Source organism: Hylobates moloch, unplaced genomic scaffold, assembly GCF_009828535.3.
Source record: "Hylobates moloch isolate HMO894 unplaced genomic scaffold, HMol_V3 SCAFFOLD_4, whole genome shotgun sequence".
NCBI lineage: Eukaryota > Metazoa > Chordata > Mammalia > Primates > Hylobatidae > Hylobates > Hylobates moloch.
The window spans coordinates 161,516,582-161,536,575 of NW_026652279.1; the positions used below are offsets into that span (position 1 = coordinate 161,516,582).

The window sequence follows — 19,994 nt, forward strand, 5'->3', positions numbered from 1 at the left end:
TCCAAGCCACAGCCCCAGGATATATAAGGCAGACTGTGGACCACACCATCAACGAGGTGCCCTGGTAGGAGGCCAGGTCCAGACTCTTGGGAAGTCAACTGGATGGCTGACTCAGCGGATGTCAGATATCTCCTCCTCTGCTCTTGCAGGGACAGCAGGAAACCTGGCCTACCTCCAATGCCCCTGCCCCCACATCATTTCCCAGTTCTGGCTGGCTCTCCCCTCCTTGCTGTGACTGCCCTTCTTCTCTATTTCAGGGGGCTCCTTCCCCTTTCTCCAAGGCCTCCCACTTCTTTGCTGCCACTGAAAATACTCACAAATGCTCTTTTCTTTGAAGGGATTTACTGTTAATGTACATAGTGGAATAGTTCGGAAAATGCCTTTCACTAGCACACGCAAAAACAAACAAAAAAAAGCTACAATTTGTTAGCAAGCCAGGCAAAGTGATCAGTCTGGTCCAGTGGTTGAGACCAAAGGCTCTGGTGACGGACAAACCTGGACTTGCCGGCTGCACGACCTTGAACTGCTTAGTCTTTCTAAGAATCAATTTCCTCACTGGCACAACATAGTACCACCACTACTTTCTTCAGAGGATGGTGGTAAGGATTAAAGGAGAAAATGTATGCAAACAACTAGTTCTCATTATTGTTAGATTTTGGAGAAATTAGCCACTGCTTCCTATTCCCTGACCGCCTGTCTCGGGCACACCCATGTTGCCAGTGTTTATTCCTGCAGATGGGCTGAGCACTAGGGCCAGCAGTAGCCCATCGGGTGACCTGGTGCGATTGAGAAAGGCGGACCCTTCTTTTGGGCAGACCCAGGGCACATGGCTTCCTTGGTCAGGTGTCTGGCACAAACTGTACAACCATACACAGTGACCCTGTTCCCAACTCTCCTTCCTCCAACACTAAACGACTTCTGTTTCTCAATGACCTGAGCCAGGCTTGGCACTCAGGTAAAAGAAGCCCTGTCTGAGTACAGTGGTAGAGACGGGGGACCACCCTCTCTATATCCCTTCCCCCTTCTTTTTGAGACAGGGTTTCACTCTGCCACCCAGGCTGGAGTGCAGTGGTATGATCATAGCTCACCACAGCCTCACCTTACTGGGCTCAAGGGACCCTTCCACCTCAGCCTCCCAAGTAGCTGGGACTATAGGCATATGCCACTATGCCTGGCTATTTTAAATATTTTTTTGTAGAGACAGGGTCTCACTATGTTGCCCAAGCTGGAATCAAACTCCTGGCTTCAAGCGATCCTCCTGCCTCGGCCTTCCAAAGCATGGGGATTACAGGTGTGAACCACCGTAACTTTTTACACCGTTTTTTACACCCAGGCCATGAAACAGGAAAGGAAGCTCTGTTTTCTTCCAGATGGGCCCTAGGTTGAACTTTCTGGTCCCTCTTCTCCACATGATGTCCTGTCTGGGCTCCCTGGCTCCTCTGCCATAGCTGGATCGTTAGTTCACCTTATGAAGCAAGAGAGACCCACTGTGGCCTCAGCTAGAGGCCAAGCAGAGGGCACAACCCAGGAGGAATGAAGTCAGTGTTCTGCTCGCTACCTGACTCCTGTGACAGAATCAACTGGCCCCTCAACAGGGGCTGAATCTGGAACAAAGCAGAGGTCCCTTTATCCTACAATTTCTCAAACTTCTCATATCGAGCCTCTGTTTTCAGGAGGTTAAAACAAATTAATCATCAGTGAGAAGGTCAAAAAGACCTCACACAGGGACCCCCGAAAAACAAATGTCGTCCAGCTGTGAACCATGAGGACCCAATGACAGCTGACACAGCAGCCTGGACTGCAGTAAACAGAATGGCGAGACCAAATCTAAATGTTTCCCCTTGGAAAAATTAGCAGCAGCCACCTACAGAAGAATATTCCCCTCCATGCATCCAGGGACCTGCTGACCTCTGCCCAGCCTTTCTACCTCATCTGTAACATTCAACCACATAGCCAGCCATCCTCTGCCACGCTGAGAGGTGACAGCGCCTCTGGGAATCAGATTAGAGAACACAATCGTTTGTGACCCTGCATACCCCGGCCTGGCAGTTTCCTGGCTGATCCCATCCTGGGCCCCTCAAGGCAGGGGAGCGAGCCACCACCACCGCCCTCCTCCGTGCAGTGCTGAATACATGCTACTGAAGGCTAAGGTATCCTCCTGCTGTGACGGCCTTCCCATTTATAATTCAGTAGCGCACGAGGGCCATGGCTGCCTATAGCAAGAATGTGTGTGGTTTGATATTCACAGTTCCACTGCCCCAGAAAGTTTCCAGTTTGCTAGCTTGTAGCCATTACCCCCATCTAGGTGCGCTGGCCGTCATTTTACCCCACCTCCGTCTGGGACGCGCCCGGCGCAGACAGGACTGCAGAGAAAAGGGACAGGGAGGGGACCCAGTCAGTCCCTACTATAATTTGTTTCTCAAGACATTCTCCCCATGCATTTGCTCTCCCGGGGAAAGAGCGAAGTGTGGGATGACTCATAGTGGCTAGATCGTTCCTCTAACTCCTCCCTTCTTTTGTGTGTGGTTTTCAAAAAAAGAAAAACACACACACAGCCCATAGCCACAACATCAACAAGACCAGAAGCCCCGCAGAGTTCGCAGGAGGTGGACGGTGGCTGCGCCACCTGCTCGGCTTCCCCAAACTCCGAGCCCACGCCGGGAAGTGGCGGCTCGGTGGCCCCGGGCCGGTGGCCCCGCGCTCGCGCCGCTCCGCTCCGCAGCCGAGCGTGGAGTAGCAGGCGCTCGCGGCGCAGCGGGGGAGCCGCCGCGGAACCAAGGGCAGGCGGCCAAGCGGCCCGGCTGTGTCCAGCCATCGCCTGCGCCGCGGCCAGCTGGCGGCCAGGCGCGGGGCCCCGCGGCCAGATGGCCGCTCCGGGGCCGCGCCGCAGGCGCCCGGTGCGCCTGGGCCGAGGGAGCGCCGGCGCGGCTGTGAAGGAAGGGGCTGGGGGCGGCGACCTCTGCCCGGGCGGAGGAGCGCAGGGGCCCGAGCGCGGCGCGGGCATGCGGGGCGCGCAGCCTCCACGACGCGCCCTTTGTCCCATGTGCGGCTCACACAGGGGCCCGCGTCCCCCGTGACCCCGGCCCGGGCAGCAGCTCAGGTCCCGGAACCAACTCCACCAGCAGCGCCGCTCCGGCCCGGGCCACCGTGAGGGGCTCGGGACACGGCGGCAGCAGAGAGCCCGCGCCCGCTCCGCGTCCAACTCCGCTCGCCCCGCGGCGCGCTCGGCCCTGCAGCGGCCGCCCTGCGCGTTACCTGCAAGGAGCCTGAGCCCTGGCCGCATCTCCCTCCCGGGTGCGGAAACTCCGGCGGCTCCAGGCGCCCGCCCGGACCTGGCAGGGGGAGGGGCCGCGCGCGCGCCGCCCCCCCAACCCCTCCCGCCGCGCCCCCGGCCCCCCCGTGCCGCGCCGCCCGCAGCTCCCCACGCGCGCGGGCGCCCCCCCCAGCACCCGTCTCAGCCCGCCCCTTCCGCCCGACCATTGGCTGCTGCTCCCGTCACTTTCAGGCCGCAGCCAAGTCCCTCCTCAGCTCATTGGCGGACGCGCCGGTGACGTCAGGCCAGGGGGCGCTAGTCGGCGGCGAAGGAGGCGCAGGGACAGACGGACCCGGCGGGAGAAGAGGAAGCCGGGTTGTGGGCGCGGAGCTGAGGCGGGGCCGAGGCGGGGCCGGGGCGGGAAGGGGCGGCCCCAGCTGGGTTGGGAGAGGCTGGCTGCGGGAAACCGAGCGAGCCCTCGCTCTTCCTCCGGGGTCCGCGCGCGGGACCCTATTTCTGGCCCGTCTGGCGTTTCGCCCGCGCGGTGGTCTCCGCGCTAGGACTGCGGCTTCCTCGCAGAACAGCCAGAACTCCACTTCTTCCTGTCCGGGAGGAGTTGTTTAAAACGTGCGTGTCTCCACCTTCTGCTTCTCAGAACACAACTGACTGAAGCCGTGTTCTTCCTGCCCAGACCATGCTGCCCCATCGACCCTGCTGCGGCCAGAGCCACCCAGGGCAGGCCCACTCACCGCAGGCTCGGGCCACTTGGTTCCAAACCTCCACTCCCATCCGGGGGGCCGGCACACCCCCCACACTCCCACTCTCAGAGGTCTTTGCCTCCTGCTTCAGGAAAAAAGAGAAACTTCTTCCACTTTCCACCGGCAAAACTGCACACCTGCTCCCTCCATCACCGAGCCCCCGCACCTTTTGTTTTTCCAGTATCGCAGAATCCGATCCGTTGCTCCCTCTGGACTGGAATCCGTATCCTCGGCATTTCATCATTCCAAGATTCTCTACTCCACGTACCCTTGCTGCCACCCTCTTCTACTTTCCATCGCTGAAGTTGGTGAAAGAGGCGCCTGCCCCCAGTTTTGTGGCCTCTCAACTCCACGTGTTCGTTTTCACACTCGGTGAAATTGCCTTTTTAATTGTCGCAAGTAGCATCCACATCACTAAAGTCAAAGGACACTCTCCTTTCTCGCGTTACCTGATCTGAGCAAAATTCCTTCTTTCTCCTTAAAACACGTCTTCCTTTGGCGGGAGGGTGCTCCACTTTCCTGTCTGTCCCCAGTCTTGGCGTGCTTGTCTACTCTGGGTGACCACCAAATAACAGAGTTTTCAAGGTCTCAGACCTTTCCTCTTACTCCACAATTTTGCCCTGAATGATTTAACCTGCTGTCAACGTTTAAATCAATATATCCCAAATTTACAACTCTAATCTTTGCTCCTCTGAGCTCCAAATCCGTTTATCTAGCTTCCTATTCAGCTACTCCTGGTAACAAGCACCTCAAATGGAACCCATCCAAAGCTGAATGCGTCCTTTCCCTGCTTGCTTTCAACTTCCTGTCTCCCTGTGATAGTGAAGACACCACCATCTAGTGTTTCCCAAACTCTGCCTTCACCTCGGCATCTAACGAATCGCCAAGATTCTACTTCCTAAATATCTCTGAAGTCTGTCCACTTCCTACCATTTCCAGTATTACGTATCGTAATGTGCTTACTGCACATGCGTCTTCCCGGCCCACACTCAGTGATGTCTTATTGGTAGACTGTAATGGGCCATGGTCGAAGTATTTACACCATGGAAATTAGCCAACATTGTGAATCATGAATCAGGGATCGATTTGTTTTGCTGATTGTGTCTAGACTTAAAGTGATGGGGAAAATGTTAATAATGTAGATTAAACTTAAAAATGTGTTGTGTTTAGTGCTGAAACAAAAAGATAGCAGTTTAATGAGTTTATACAAGGGTAAGAAGTAGTTTAACAGATCACATATCAGATTTAAGGACAATAAATTTGTTGGCAAAAAGTGGATCGGTATGTAATTTCACTAGTCACATCATGGTTGAGTTACAAGCATTGGATGGATTCAGATACAAGCCTTTGGCAAAAAGGAACCAAAGCTTTCTGTGAGAATCAGTCAAGTAGATAGAACTGACAATAGAGTGTCTGCCTTTTATTTGTGTGTTGTTTATTACACATCCTTTATATCAGAAACATAACACACACGGTTGTATATATAGGCACACATTTCTATTTTCCCCAGAGAGTCAGTTGTTGAACATTTACCAGCACACTGCTGACTGACATAGAATCACCAGTGCCTGGTGGAAATAAAAAGCAGATGAGATTTTAGTCAGAATTTTTTTTTTTTTATACTTTAAGTTCTAGGGTACATGTGCAGAACTTGCAGGTTTGTTACATAGGTATGCATGTGCCATGTTGGTTTGCTGCACCCATCAACTCGTCATTTACATTAGGTATTTCTCCTAATGCTATCCCTCCCCCAGCACCCCACCCCCGACAGGCCCCGGTGTGGGTGTGTGAGATTCCCCACCCTGTGTCCATGTGTTCTTATTGTTCAACTCCCACCTAGGAGTGAGAACATGCGGTGTTTGGTTTTCTGTCCTTGTGATGCTTTGCTCAGAATGATGGTTTGCAGCTTCATCCGTGTCCCTGCAAAGGACATGAACTCATCCTTTTTTATGGCTGCATAGTATTCCATGGTATATATATGCCACAGTTTCTTAATGCAGTCTATCACTGATGGACATTTGGGTTGGTTCCAAGTCTTTGCTATTTTGAATAGTGCCGCGATAAACATACGTGTGCATGTGCCTTTATAGTAGTGTGAGTTATAATCCTTTGGGTATATACCCAGTAATGGGATCCCTGGGTCAAATGGTGTTTCTAGTTCTAGATGCTTGAGGAATAGCCACACTGTCTTCCACAATGGTTGAACTAGTTTATACTCCCACCAACAGTATAAAAGCGTTCCTGTTTTTCCACATCCTCTCCAGCATCTGTTGTTTCCTGAATTTTTAATGATCGCCATTCTAACTGGCATGAGATGGTATCTTATTGTGGTTTTGATTTGCATTTCTCTGATGGCCAGTGATAATGAGCATTTTTTCCTGTGTCTGTTGGCTTTGTAAATGTCTTCTTTTGAGAAGTGTCTGTTCATATCCTTTGCCCACTTTTGGATGGGGTTGTTTTTTTCTTGTAAATTTGTTTAAGTTCTTTGAAGATTCTGAATAGTAGCCCTTTGTCAGATGGGTAGATGCAAACATTTTCTCCCATTCTGTAGGTTGCCTGTTCACTCTGATGATAGATTCTTTTGCTGTGCAGAAGCTCTTTAGTTTAATTAGATCCCATTTGTCAATTTTGGCTTTTGTTGCCATTGCTTTTGGTGTTTTAGTCATGAAGTCTTTGCCCATGCCTATGTCCTGAATGGTATTGCCTAGGTTTTCTTCTAGAGTTTTTATGGTTTTAAGTCTAACATTTAAGTCTTTAATCCATCTTGAATTAATTTTTGTATAAGGTGTAAGGAAGGGACCCAGTTTCAGCTTTCTGCATATGGGTAGCCAGTTTTCCAGCACCATTTATTAAATAGGGAATCCTTTCCACATTGCTTGTTTTTGTCGGGTTTGTCAAAGAGACGGAGACTCACTCTGTTGCCCAGGCTGGAGTGCAGTGGTGCAATCTCAGCTCACTGCAACCTCCTCCTCCCGGTTTCAAGTGATTCTCCTGCCTCAGCCTCCCAAGTATCTGGGATTACAGGCACCTGCCACCATGCCCAGCTAATTTTTGTATTTTTAGTAGAGACGGGGTTTCACCAGGTTGGCCAGGCTGGTCTCGAACTCCTGACCTCAGGTGATCCACCTGCCTCGACCTCATAAAGTGGTGGGATTACAGGTGTGAGCCACCACGCCTGGCCTAGTCAGTTTTATTGTTGTCAACTCTCTATAGACAATGCATCCCTTATTTCCTGCCTTCAGGATGGCTTGCCCCCACATGGCCCCTCTTGGTGGGCCCCTGCTTCCCAGTACTCTTAGATTGAAGGCGTCAATCTTTCATGATCTGCAATGCCACAGCATGATCAGGCCCCTTGCCTGCTGCTCCTGAGTCATCTCATGCCTCTCTCTCCTGCATTCCCTAGGCCCCAGCCATGTTGGCCTTCTTGCATCCTCTGGTGTGTTCTGAGCTCGTTTCCGTCCTGGGCTGTGCACATGCACCTGCAGCGCTCCCTCCTATCCTCCTCCATCACACCTGGCTACCTCCAATTTAGAGGTCTCCAACTCTCCAGGGCCGCAGACGGGTACCTGTCTATGGCTTGTTAGGAACCCGGGCAGCACAGCAGGAAGTGAGCCTGCCGAGCTAGCAGTACCATCTGAGCTCCACCTCCTGTCAGATCAGCAACGGCATTAGATTTTCATAGGAGTGGGAACCATACTGTGAACTGTGCATGCGAGGGATCTAGGTTGCAAGCTCCTTATGAGAATCTAACTAATGCCTGATGATCTGAGGTGGAACAGTTTCATCCCGAAACCATCGTCCCAACTCCGTCCATGGAAAAATTGTCTTCCGTGAAACTGGTCCTTGGTGCCAAAAAGGTTAGGGAGCAACCTTTTGCTGCCTTAATTCATTCTTCAGGTCACTACTCAAGTGTCACCTCCTCTGAAAACCCTTCCCTGAATTATCTCCCCAAACACATGTAGGTCCATCTGTATATACTCTCATAGCTTTTATTAAAACTGTAATTAACTGACAGTGTGGCCATTTGTATAAAGTCTATCTCCAACTATCTCACTAGACTGTAAGTGCCATGAAGGCAAGAACCATGTCTGTGTAGTTAACTCCTGCACCCCTGCAGCTACCATGCCTACCACACAGCAGGCATTTAACAAGGTATCTCCTAGAGAAGCACAACTCTTAAAGTCGCGTTACATGTTATTGGCAATACTGGAGTTAGAATCAGAGTCTCCTGACTTTATCCAGTGTCCTTTTGTTCTGTAAATTGTGAAGCCAGCCATGACCAAAATCATATAACACTATGTGCCAAGCACAGGGGCAGGCTCTGTGGAGAAGATAAAGGTAAGCATGACACTGATTCCACCTCTTACAATCTTACGGTTTAGTAAGAAGGATAAGACGCAGAGAAAATTTCCCTGTTCCTGTTCCCCTACACTGACCACAACCCCTTGCCCCAATCATGCCTTCTGCATGTGACAGCAACCCCCAGCCCCTTGGACAGGAGCTGTGGGGTTGCTGTCACACATGGAAGGCATGATGGTGGTGGACCACTCAATGTGCTCCAGGCACTGTGCTCGTGTTATTTAATTCTCACAAAAGTTCTGGCCAGGCACGGTGGCTCACGCCTGTAATCCCAGCACTTTGGGAGGCCGAGGTGGGCAGATCACTTGCGGTCAGGAGTTCAAGGCCAGCCTGGCCAACATGGTGAAACCCTGTCTCTACTAAAAATACAAAAAAAAAATTAGCTGGGTGTGGTGGCGGGCACCTGTTATCCCAGCTACTTGGGAGGCTGAGGCAGGAGAATCGCTCAAACCTGGGAGGCAGAGGTTGAAGTTAGCCAAGATCACGCCACTGCACTCCAGCCTAGGTGACACAGCAAGACTCTGTCTCAAAAAACCCAAAAACCAAAGCAAAACATAACTTCTGCCAAGTGCATATCATTATCCTCATCCTACAGATGAGGAAGGAAGCACAGAGGTCCGGGGTTAAACAGTCAGTACTTTACTCAGTGAAGCCAAGATTGGGCACACAACCAAGGGATGTAGTCAGAGAGTTAAAGAATCCCCACCTGCCTAATAAGATTATGTTGGACTGGAAAGAACTGGAACAAATAAGACAGTACATATTGTCTTGTCTCCCCATACCTTCTCCCTTGTGAAGAGCAGATGTCAAAAGTTGTTGGAGGGAGATGAGCCATTTGAGCCTTTGGGGATAACTACTTTCAGTTAGTTTGGTTGTAGATTTGGAGGTGGTTGAAATGTTTTGGTGTCTAGGAAGTCTTTGGGCTCTGAAATGTGCACACAGGTGCACTGTAATTTGCATGAATAGAGCCCTCTGGAGTTGGGCAGGGCACAGCTCTCCCAGGTGTACACAGTTTCCCTGGACTTGGAGGACTCCTTTCATGAGATCCCCTCAGCCCTAGGAGAATGTAAGGGGATTCTCAAGTTTCCTTCTTGCTTGCCACCCCTGTTCACCAGATAGAAATTCCATCAAGAAACAGCATGTACACTGACAGCAGCAACAACCCTCACCGTATACTAGTAGGGACTAAAATGTGGTTGCTGGGCAAGGAACACCTCAACACTTGTCCTCAAAAAATGTACAGTCTAGAGAGAGAGAACACATAAACAACCTTAATGACATAAGGCTAAATGATAAATACTGTAAACGGAGCACTAGAGAAAAATGCTCAGATGACAGAGTGGTCATTTTCTACAGGAGTGACATAAGAAGGTATAAAATTTGAGCAAAGTCTCGAGGTATGAATGTGCCATCAGAGTAGTTCAACTGCTATTATGAACAATGCTAACTCTCAGTGACTTAGCCTGATCAAGTTTTCTTTTTCATGTCCTAGCCATGCACAGTCTGCTCCATACAGTCATTCTGGGACCCAGACTCCACCCATGTTTTGGCTCCAGGCTTTCATCTTTAACTGGCTTCACAGTTGCTTGGCATTATTCCTTGGGAGGAGGGGAGAAAGGAGTGAATAGATTGAAAAGACACATGTGCTATTAACTGCCTTGGCCTGGAAGTTAGACACATTACTTCCATTCTCTTTCTATTGGATAAAAGCAGTCATGCTGTCTAGATGCAAGAGGGCTGGGCAATGTAGTTTAATTATAGGCCCAGAAAGAGAAAATCAGTTTGGTTTCACTTGTGTATGATTTTAATAGGAGAGGATTGGTGAGGGGCAGCATTCGAGCCACGAATGGGCATGAGATTTTGGAAAGCTATGGCCATATTTATAGAAATCCAGACCACCTAGACATGGAATCTATGTGTAGGAATCAGGCTGGAAAGGGTTGAACTTTCCAGATTGAAGAGGGTATGCAATGTCATGATAAGAAACTTGGACTTTTTTCTATAAGCAGTAGGAGATCTCTGAAGTTTCTCATGGGAGAATGAATTAACCAAGCCATGTTAAAGGAGATTAATCAGCAGAGATTGTACACAGTGAGATGGGATTAGGCTAGGGCTGGAGCAACCCTGTTTTTCTCCAGCAGCAGGGGATTTGCTGGAAAAAACAAGGATGAATCAGATGTTTAGAGAGACATGGTGCCCAGAGACCATGCAGCGCTGGAGGCCAAGAGAGGTGCCTTAGGTCCAAAGTCTCTCGTTTGTGAGGCCTCCTAGATCTTCTTGCCCCATGATTCTGGGAGATGCTTTTGTTTCCTTCCAGTATATTCTATCTTTTTTTCTTCAGATATCTTCAATAACTTTTCTTCCTTTTAGATGAAGGAACCTTGATTAAGATGAAGGTTGTTGGAAAGAAGATTTGAGAATTTATCTGCGTCAGACAAGGAACCAAACCTTGAACAAGGTGAATTTAACCTCCATCCACCATCCCTTGCCCTGTCTGCTTTCAATCTTAGCTGTCTGAGCAGAATTAGATAGAACGAGTGGTCCACGTGAGCCAGGCATGAGAATGGACACTTTGGTCTCTGCCGTGACTTGTGGGTCATGGGGTTGATAGCCCAGGAGAGCAGGGAGGATCCCAAGGCCTAGAAGGTCATGTAGAGGGAAAATGTGCACATGAAGTAAAATATTCTAAGAGCTTGATTGTAAGAGCCCCTCCCTGGGTCTTGTTCTCTTCTAAATGCAGCTTCCTCACTTTAAATTGCTATTTTAAATAAATGAGAACATAATAATAAAATTTATTCTTCACTGACAACTTAGCATGTGCCAGGCATATGATACACACTTTCATTATGTGTATGAACGTAATTATGTTATAGGAACCTAATAATCCCTTGAAGTTTGCTATAATGACCCTTTTTTTTTTTTTTTTTTTTTGAGATGGAGTCTCCCTCTGTTGCCCAGTCTGGAGAGCAGTGGCGCGATCTCTGCTCACTGCAAGCTCTGCCTCCTGGGTTCACACCATTCTCCTGCCTCAGCCTCCTGAGTAGCTGGGACTACAGGTGCGTGCCACCACGGCCTGCTAATTTTTTGTATTTTTAGTAGAGACAGGGTTTCACCATGTTAGCCAGGATGGTCTTGATCTCCTGACTTTGTGATCTGCCTGCCTTGGCCTCCCAAAGTGCTGGGATTACAGGCATGAGCCACCGTGCCCAGCCTATCATGACCCATTTTACAGATAGGGAAGTTGAATCTTGGTAATATTAAGTAGCTTGCTCCAGGTCATGTGGAGCGCAAGAGTCAGAGCTGGATGTGCACTAGGCAAACTGACACCAGATCCCATTGTAAAATCGGCACACAAAATTTCCTCCCATTTGATTACTGTTTCTTCAGATTTTTGCTTTTCTCTTCCAAATTGATAAATCTTCCCAATATGCTCCATTTTCCTTGGATTGGGCTGAGTGAACATTGACCGATCTTGCTCTTTAGCTCAAGTTCTATGGTCTTTGTGCAGACCATCACCCTCCTGCCTACATTTTTAGGGACAGGCTTTATTTCCATAATTATTATTTTCCCTACTAATCACATTTATATCTTTGTAGCTCTCATGGAATTTGGAGGGTGCTCTAATGCCTTGTGATTATTTGAGAATTTTCTCTTGTTCTTTTTTTGGTCATACGTCTTTCTGCCTTTGCCTGGGATGTCCCTCACACCTGAATACTTCCCACCCACCTTCAGGACTTAGTGCAAGGAGAACTTTCTTTGTAAACCAGCCTTGCTTAAATCCTCAGGTAGAATTAATCATGCCCTCCCTTGGGTCCTCAGTGGATCCCATAAAGCTACTGAGTCTTTCCAATTGCTCTTGCAAAGATTCCTTTTTAAGTGTAGTGTTTTCTCATCTGATTCCTTTTATAGTACTGAGTACAGCACTGAACACAGTAGAAGCTCAAAAAAAAAGGAGGGGGGTTGTTGAATTTAATTCAGTTTCCAAATTCAATAGGATGACAAAATATGTAAGGAACACTCTAGTGCTCAGAGGTATCTAAGGATACTTAGCCTGGGGGAGAAAAACCAAGAAGAGTATAATATCAAATATCCTAAGGGCTGTCAGATTCTGTGCTGCTCCCGAAAGCATAATTCAAACTAGTGGGTAGAAGTTGGAAGGAGATTTTGCCTTAGTTTGAGAAATAATTTTCTAATTATAGATGTCTAGCAATAGAACAGCTTACCATAAAAACAACCATGAGTTCCCCCAAAAAATCAGCAACAACAAAACAAATAATCCCATCAAAAAGTGGGCCAAGGACATGAATCGACAGTTCTCAAAAGAAGATATACGGATGGCCAACAAACATGAAAAAATGCTCAATATCACTAACGATTAGGGAAATGCACATCAAAACCACAGTGCAACCACCTTACTCCTGCAAGAATGGCCATAATAAAAAAAAATTAGATGTTGGTGTGGGTGTGGTGAAAAGGGAACACTTTTACACTGTTGGTGGGAATGTAAACTAGTTCAACCACTATGGAAAACAGTGTGGAGATTCCTTAAAGAACTAAAAGTAGATCTACCATTTGATCCAGCAATCCCACTCCTGGGTATCTGTCCAGACAAAAGAAGTCATTATGTGAAAAAATACTTGCACATGCATGTTTATAGCAGCAGAATTTGCAGTTGCAAAAATATGGAACCAGCCCAAATACCCATCCATCAAGTAGCAGATAAAGAAAATGTCGTATGTATATATACCATGGAATACTACTCAGCCATAAAAAGCAGTGAAATAATGGCATTCAGCTGGGCATGATGGCTCATGCCTGTAATCCCAGCACTTTGGGAGACCCAGGCGAGTGGATCACCTGAGGTCGGGAGTTTGAGATCAGCCTGAGCAACATGGTGAAACCGCATCTCTACTAAAAATACAAAATTAGTCGGGCATGGCTGTGTGTGCCTGTAATCCCAGCTACTCAGGAGGCTGAGGCAGGAGAATCACTTGAACCTGGGAGGCAGAGGTTACGGTGAGCCAAGATCGTGCCATTGCAACCCAGCCTGGGCAAAAAGAGCGAAACTCCGTCTCAAAAAAAAAAAAAAGAAAAAAGAAAAATAATGGCATTCGCAGCAACCTGGATGGAATTGGAGACCATTATTCTAAGTGAAGTAACTCAGGAATGGAAAATCAAACGTGATATGTTCTCATTCATAAGTGGGAGCTAAGCTATGAGGATACAAAGGCATAAGAATGATACAATGGGCTGGGCATGGTGGCTCATGGCAGTAATCTCATCATTTGGGAGGCCAAGGCAGGCGGATCACTTGAGGTCAGGAGTTTGGGACCAGCCTGACCAACATGGTGAAACCCCATCTCTGCCAAAAATACAAAAAATTAGCCGGGCATGGTTGTGGGCACCTGTAATCCCAGCTACTTGGGAGGCTGAGGCTGGAGAATCACTTGAACCCTTGAACCCGGGAGGTGGAGGTTGCCGTGAGCTGAGATTGCACCACTGCACTCCAGCCTGGGTGACAGAGTGAAATTCTGTCTAAAATAAAATAAAATAAAATAAAATAAAATAAGAGGTACAGTGGACTTTGTGGAATTCGGGGAAAGGCTGGGAGGGGGGCATGAGGGATAAAAGACTGCACTTTGGGTGTACACTACAGTGTACACTGCTCAGGTGATGGGTGCACCAAAATCTCAGAAATCACTGCTAAAGAACTTATTCATGTAACCAAACACCACCTGTTCCCCAAAAACCTATTGAAATAAAAAAAAAATGAATCACAAGTTCCCCATCAAGTAAAATCTTCAAGCACAGACTGACCAAGCCTACTGATGAATGCACTGAGGAAAGAATGCATTCCTCCATTCAGAGGGACATTGAACCAGACCACCTCAGAAAGATGTCTGGTCCGTGAAGATTCTGGGTTGTCAAAGTATAATTTCAAAAAAGTTAAAAACATGACTAATCTGTACGTAGAATGAAGAAGCATCAAGAATTTTATTTCACTTTCTAATGAGGGAACAGGTGGTAAAACCGATTCAGATGAAAATTAGAAGGATCAGAACTGTCTCCACCAGCAAACACATTCTGGTACGTCTGCTGAGTTTGAAGCAAATCTGGTTAATGCTCTACAGGATATTAAAATAATAACCTTTAGGATTATCTTTTTCACTAGACAAAAATTATTTGCATCTCCACTGGGCAAGGTCTACAAATTAACATATAACTTTACAGACACTGTACCCTTACCTACTGTAATAAGTAGAAAAAAAAAGTCACAGTTCCCTAAAAATTTTAATAATACTTGGGTGAGCCTGTTAAACAATAGCCCAGGGTATTAGTTTCCTAGAGCTGTTACAACAAATTATAACTGACTGAGTAGCTTTAAACAACAGAAATTTATTCTCTCAAGAGGCTAGAAGTCTGAAATCAAGGTGCAGGCAGGGTTGGATCCTTCTAGAGGCTCTGAGGGACAGTCTGTCCCATCCCCTTCTCCCAGCTTCTGGTGGTTGCTGGCCATCTGATATGGTTTGGATCTGTGTCTCCAGCCAAATCTCATGTCGAATTGTAATCCCTAATGTTGGAAGAGGGACCTTGTGGGAGGTGATTGGCTCATGAGGGTGGATTTCCCCCTTGCTGTTCTCATAATAATGAGTGAGTTCTCATGAGACCTGATTGTCTATAATAGTGTGCAGCACCTCTCACTCCACTCTCTTCCTCCTAGCCCAGCCATGTAGGATGTACCTGCTTCCCCTTCACCTTCTGCCATGATTGTAAGTTTCCTGAGGCCTCCCCAGCCATGCTTCCTATACAGCCTGTGGAACTGTGAGTCAATTAAACCTCTTTTCTTTGTAAATTACCCAGTCTCAGTTAATTCTTTATAGCAATGCGAGAACAGACTAACACACCATCCTTGGCATTCTTTGCCCTGTAGACATGTCACCCTCTACCTCTGTCATCACATGGTGTTCTTCAGGATACCAGTCATATTGGATTTAGGGCCCAACCTACTCCAGTATGACTTAGTCTTGACTAATTACATCTGCAAAACCATACTTCCAAATAAGGTCACATTCTGAGGTTCTGGGAGGAACATGAATTTTTTTTTTGAGGGAGTGATTATTCAACTCAGTATACTCATAAGACAGAGAAAGGGACATCCTACCTACTCTTTTGCCTTATTTCCAAGTTTTAAGTATTTTTCTTACTACGGGTAGTTGCTTACTTTCCCAGTCTCTCCAGTGGCATCTCACACATGTCGTTAGCCATTCAGCTGGAGCTAGCTCCACATTTAATGATGCCACACAAAGGAAAGATATCACATATGTTTCTAATAAAAAATGTAAGAAATGGATCAAATAAAAATGTTTGAATGTAATGATACAAAAGACTTAATTTCCAGGGCAGGTCTCTAGCTGTTCAGTTACTATTTTGGAAAAAATCATTTTCATGAGCTGTTTTGGTGTGTGACATGTCCCTGGAATTATTAAGGCAGACTCAGGAGAGTCAGTCTTGGCACACATTAAGAATAGGGGAGGGAATTTTAAGTTATATGGGCAGCTCTCCTCCTCCCATTTTATGTTTAAATAAAAGCTTTTTCGTAGGAAGTCCAGTTGGGCAGAATTTTTTTTTTTTTTTTTTTTAGCAGAGAAGTTACCAGCATTTATCAAGGTTAGCCTCTGCAGCAAGTCTCTGCAGAATTTTTTGGGGGAAGTGGGGTCCCTTCTTTTTTTTTTTTTCACTGAGACAGAGTCTTTCTCTGTTGCCCAGGCTGGAATGCAATGGTGGGAACTCAGCCCACTGCCACCTCCGCCTCCCGGGTTCAAGCAATTCTGCCTCAGCCTACTGAGTAGCTGGGATTACAGGCATGCACCACCATGCCCAGCTAATTTGTGTATTTTTAGTAGAGATGGGGTTTCACCAGGTTGGGCAGGCTGGTCTTGGACTCCTGACCTCATGATCTGCCTGCTTTGGCCTCCCAAAGTGCTGGGATTATAGGCATGAGCCACTGCACCCAGCTGGGGTCCTTCTTAATACTACAAATGTTAGGTGAGTAGGGATTCATTACACTGCTCCACTTCCCTACCACAGGGAAGATTCTATATTAATTTAATAGGAACTTTTTTGGCTAGACTTTCTTCCAAAAATCCTGGTTGGCAGAGATGATTACTAAATTGGGAGAGGGGTAAATTGGAGACGAAGAAGATTGAGACTCATCTCCTACCTTTCACTGATGAGATATTAACTTATCAAGATCTTTCTGATGAATTAAGATGGCCTCAACCCAGATGAAGTCTGCTGATGGTAAAGGCCATTCAGAACCCAAATGGGAGAAAGATTGATTTGGAATCTCTTCATTCATCCTTCTATCCATCCATCCATCCATCCATCCATCCATCCATCCATCCATCCGATGCAGGACAGGCGAGCCCCCAAACTGGGGCTTAGCTCAGGAAAGTTCTTGGCTTTGCCCAGGAAATAATTCAAGGGTGAGCTGGTGGTGTTAGCTAATCTTTTATTGAAGGATACTGCTCCTTGCAGAGCAGGGCTAACTCACAAGCAGTTTGCCCACAGTCAGCAACATATGGATTCTTAGCAGCTGTGTTTATTCTCACTTATGCCCACTTTCAAGCACATGCAAATTTAGGGGCAGATTAATGCACATTGGGGTGGGTTATTTAGAATTTTTAAGGAAAGGGGGAGCAACTTCCAGGTTCTTGCCATGGAAAAAGATGGTAACTTCTGGGTCATTGTCATGGCATTTGTAAGCTGTCATGGAGCAGGTGGGAGTATCTTATGCTAATGAGCAATGAGGGCAGGTAGGGATCACTTTCTTTGCCATCTGCTGGTTCCTGCTAGTTTCTTCATTTCACCTCATCTGGACCAGGTCTTGTTTTGGTCAGCAGGGTTGTGACCAGAAAGCCAGTCTTGCCAGTATCCTGCTGCATTCCCTACTCAGAGATTAGATACCCCTTCTTAATCTTAAGGGAGGGTGCAGAAAGGTGGAGGTCCATCTTCTGTAGCTGCTTCTTGCTGAGTTTCTGGGCATAGGCCCTGCCCGGCATTGGAAGAGTAAAAATTTCTGGATACCTAATCTAAGGGACCCAATGGCAGAATGTTTTCATTCTCTGCATCAGAAAACAGGATGGGTTGGAAGCATTGTTCAAGCATCATCTTCAGGTGGAATTGTTGTAGTCTAGAAGACATAAGCTTAATTAAGAGAATAAACAAGCAAGGGGCAAAAATTAATAATAATAAAATAGCTATCATAGGTCTTAGGAAAGGTAAAAACTAGGTGAGAATATTAAGTGTGGTGTATTATGGCACATACTCCTACTTGTCATGTTATTTATTTGTGCATTTGTGAAACAACAGCTTTAAGTCTTCTACAAGTTCATGAGTGTAGGTCATGCAGTCCTCTTATGCCTGCAGGGACTCATAAGAAAGAGGTTTAATCTTGGACAGGTGTGCCCAGCTACTGATTCTCTGAAGTTTAACAGCAATGGGGGTACTCAATAATACCTGATAAGGGCCCTTTTATTTTGGTTATGCTTGATCCTTAAATCGGTACCAGAAGTGGGGTGCTGCTGTAAAGATACATGAAAACAGGGAAGTGACTTTGGAGTTGGGTAACAGGCAGAGATTGGAACAATTTGGAGGGCTCAGAAGAAGGCAGGAAGATGTGGGAAAGTTTGGAACTTCCCAGAGATTTGTTGAATGGCTTTGACCAAAATGCTGGTAGTGAGTGACATGGACAATGAAGTTCAGGCTGAGGTCATCTCAGATGGAGATGAGGAACTTCTTGGGAACTGGAATAAAGTCAAAGTTGCTATGTTTTAGCAAAGAGGCTGGTGGCATTTTGCCCTTGGGCTAGAGCTCTGTGGAACTTTGAACTTGAGAGAGATGATTTAGGGTATCTGGTGGAAGAAAATACTAAGCAGCAAAGTGTTTAAGAGGTAACTTAGGTGCTATTAAAAAACATTTGGTTTTATGCAGTCACAAAGATATAGTTTGGAATTGGAACATATGTTTAAAAGAAAAGCAGAGCATGAAAGTTTGGAAAATTTGCAGGCTGACAATGTAATAGAAAAGAAAAACTCTTTTTTATATTCCTTTACAAAATTATACTTTAAGTTCTGGGATACATGTGTAGAATGTGCATGTTTGTTACAGAGGTATACATGTGCCATAGTGCTTTGCTGTACCCATCAACCCGTCATCTACATTAGGTATTTCTCCTAATGCTATCCCTTATTTTCTGAGAAAAAGTTCAAGCCAGCTGCAGAAATTTGCATATGTAACAAGAAGCCAAATGTTAATCACAAAGACAGTGGGAAAAATGTCCTCAGCGCATGTCAGAGACCTTCCTGGCAGCCCTCTCATCACAGACCCAGAGGCCTAGGAGGAAAAAATGGTTTCATGGGCCAGGCCCAGGGCCTTCCTGCTTTGTGCAGTCTCAGGTCTTGATGCCCTATGTCCCAGCCATGGCTAAAAGGGGCCAAGGTACAGCTCAGGCCATTGCTTCAAGGGTGCAAGCCCCAAGTCTTGATGGCTTACACGTGGTGTTGGGCATGTGGATACACAAAAGTCAAGAATAGAGGTTCGGGAACCTCCACCTAGATTTCAGAGGATGTATGGAAATGCCTGAATGTCCAGGCAGAAGTTTGCTGCAGGGGTTGAGCCCTCATAGAGAACTGCTAGGGCAGTGTAGAAGGGAAATGTAGAGTGGGGGCCCCCATACAGAATCCCCACTGGGGGTACTGCCTAGTGGAGCTGTAAGAAGAGGGCCACCATCCTCTGGACCTCAGAATGTTATATCCACTGACAGCTTGCACCATGCACCTGGAAAACACACAGACACTCAATGCCAGCCTGTGAAAACAGCTGGGAAGGCGGCTGCACTCTGTAAAGCCACAGGGGCAGAGCTGCCCAAGGCAATGGGAGCCCACCTCTTACATCAGTGTGACCTGGGTCAAAGTGAGACATGGAGTCAAAGGAAATTATTTCAGGGCTTTAAGATTTGACTGCCCTGCTGGATTTCAGACTTGCTTGGGGCCTGTAGCCCCTTCATTTTGGCCAATTTTTCCCATTTGAACAGAGTTTATTTACCCAATGCCTATACCCACATTGTATCTAGGAAATAACTAACTTGCTTTTGATTTTACAGACTCATGGGAGGAGGGGACTTGCCTTGTTTCAGATGAGACTTTTGACTTGGACTTTTGGGTTAGTGCTGGAATGAGTTAAGACTTCAGGGGACTGTTGGGAGGACATGACTGTATTTTGAAATATGAGGACATGAGATCTGGGAGGGGCCAGGGGCAGAAGGATATGGTTTGGCTCTGTGTCCCCACCCAATTCTCACCTTGAGTTGTAATAATCCCCATGTGTCAAGGGTGGAACCAGGTAGAGATAATTTAATCATGGGGGCAGTTTCCCCCATCATGACAGTTTCCCCCATGCTGTTGAGTGAGTTCTTACAAGCTCAAGTGGTTTTTATAAGGGGCTTCACCCTTTGTTTGACACTCATTCTCTCTCCTGCTGCCCTCTGAAAAGGCACCTTCCACCATGATTGAAAGTTTCTGAGGCCTCCCCAGCCATGTGAAACTGTTAGTCAATGGGCATTT

The 19,994-nt window shown here is 47.0% G+C and overlaps 1 protein-coding gene across 2 annotated transcripts in view; it reads right to left on the reverse strand.

Moving 5' to 3' along the window:
- The window catches only part of TMTC4 (transmembrane O-mannosyltransferase targeting cadherins 4), a 69,425-nt gene extending 66,020 nt beyond the window's left edge, over positions 1-3,405 (reverse strand). Inside the window, exon 1 of one of the 2 annotated variants that reach the window (XM_032151230.2) lies at positions 3,256-3,405. The gene's annotated coding sequence lies outside the window, so the exon portion shown is untranslated. The remainder of the gene's footprint in view (positions 1-3,255) is intronic. The other variant, XM_032151227.2, reaches the window with a different exon arrangement.
- Positions 3,406-19,994: the final 16,589 nt, after the last annotated feature.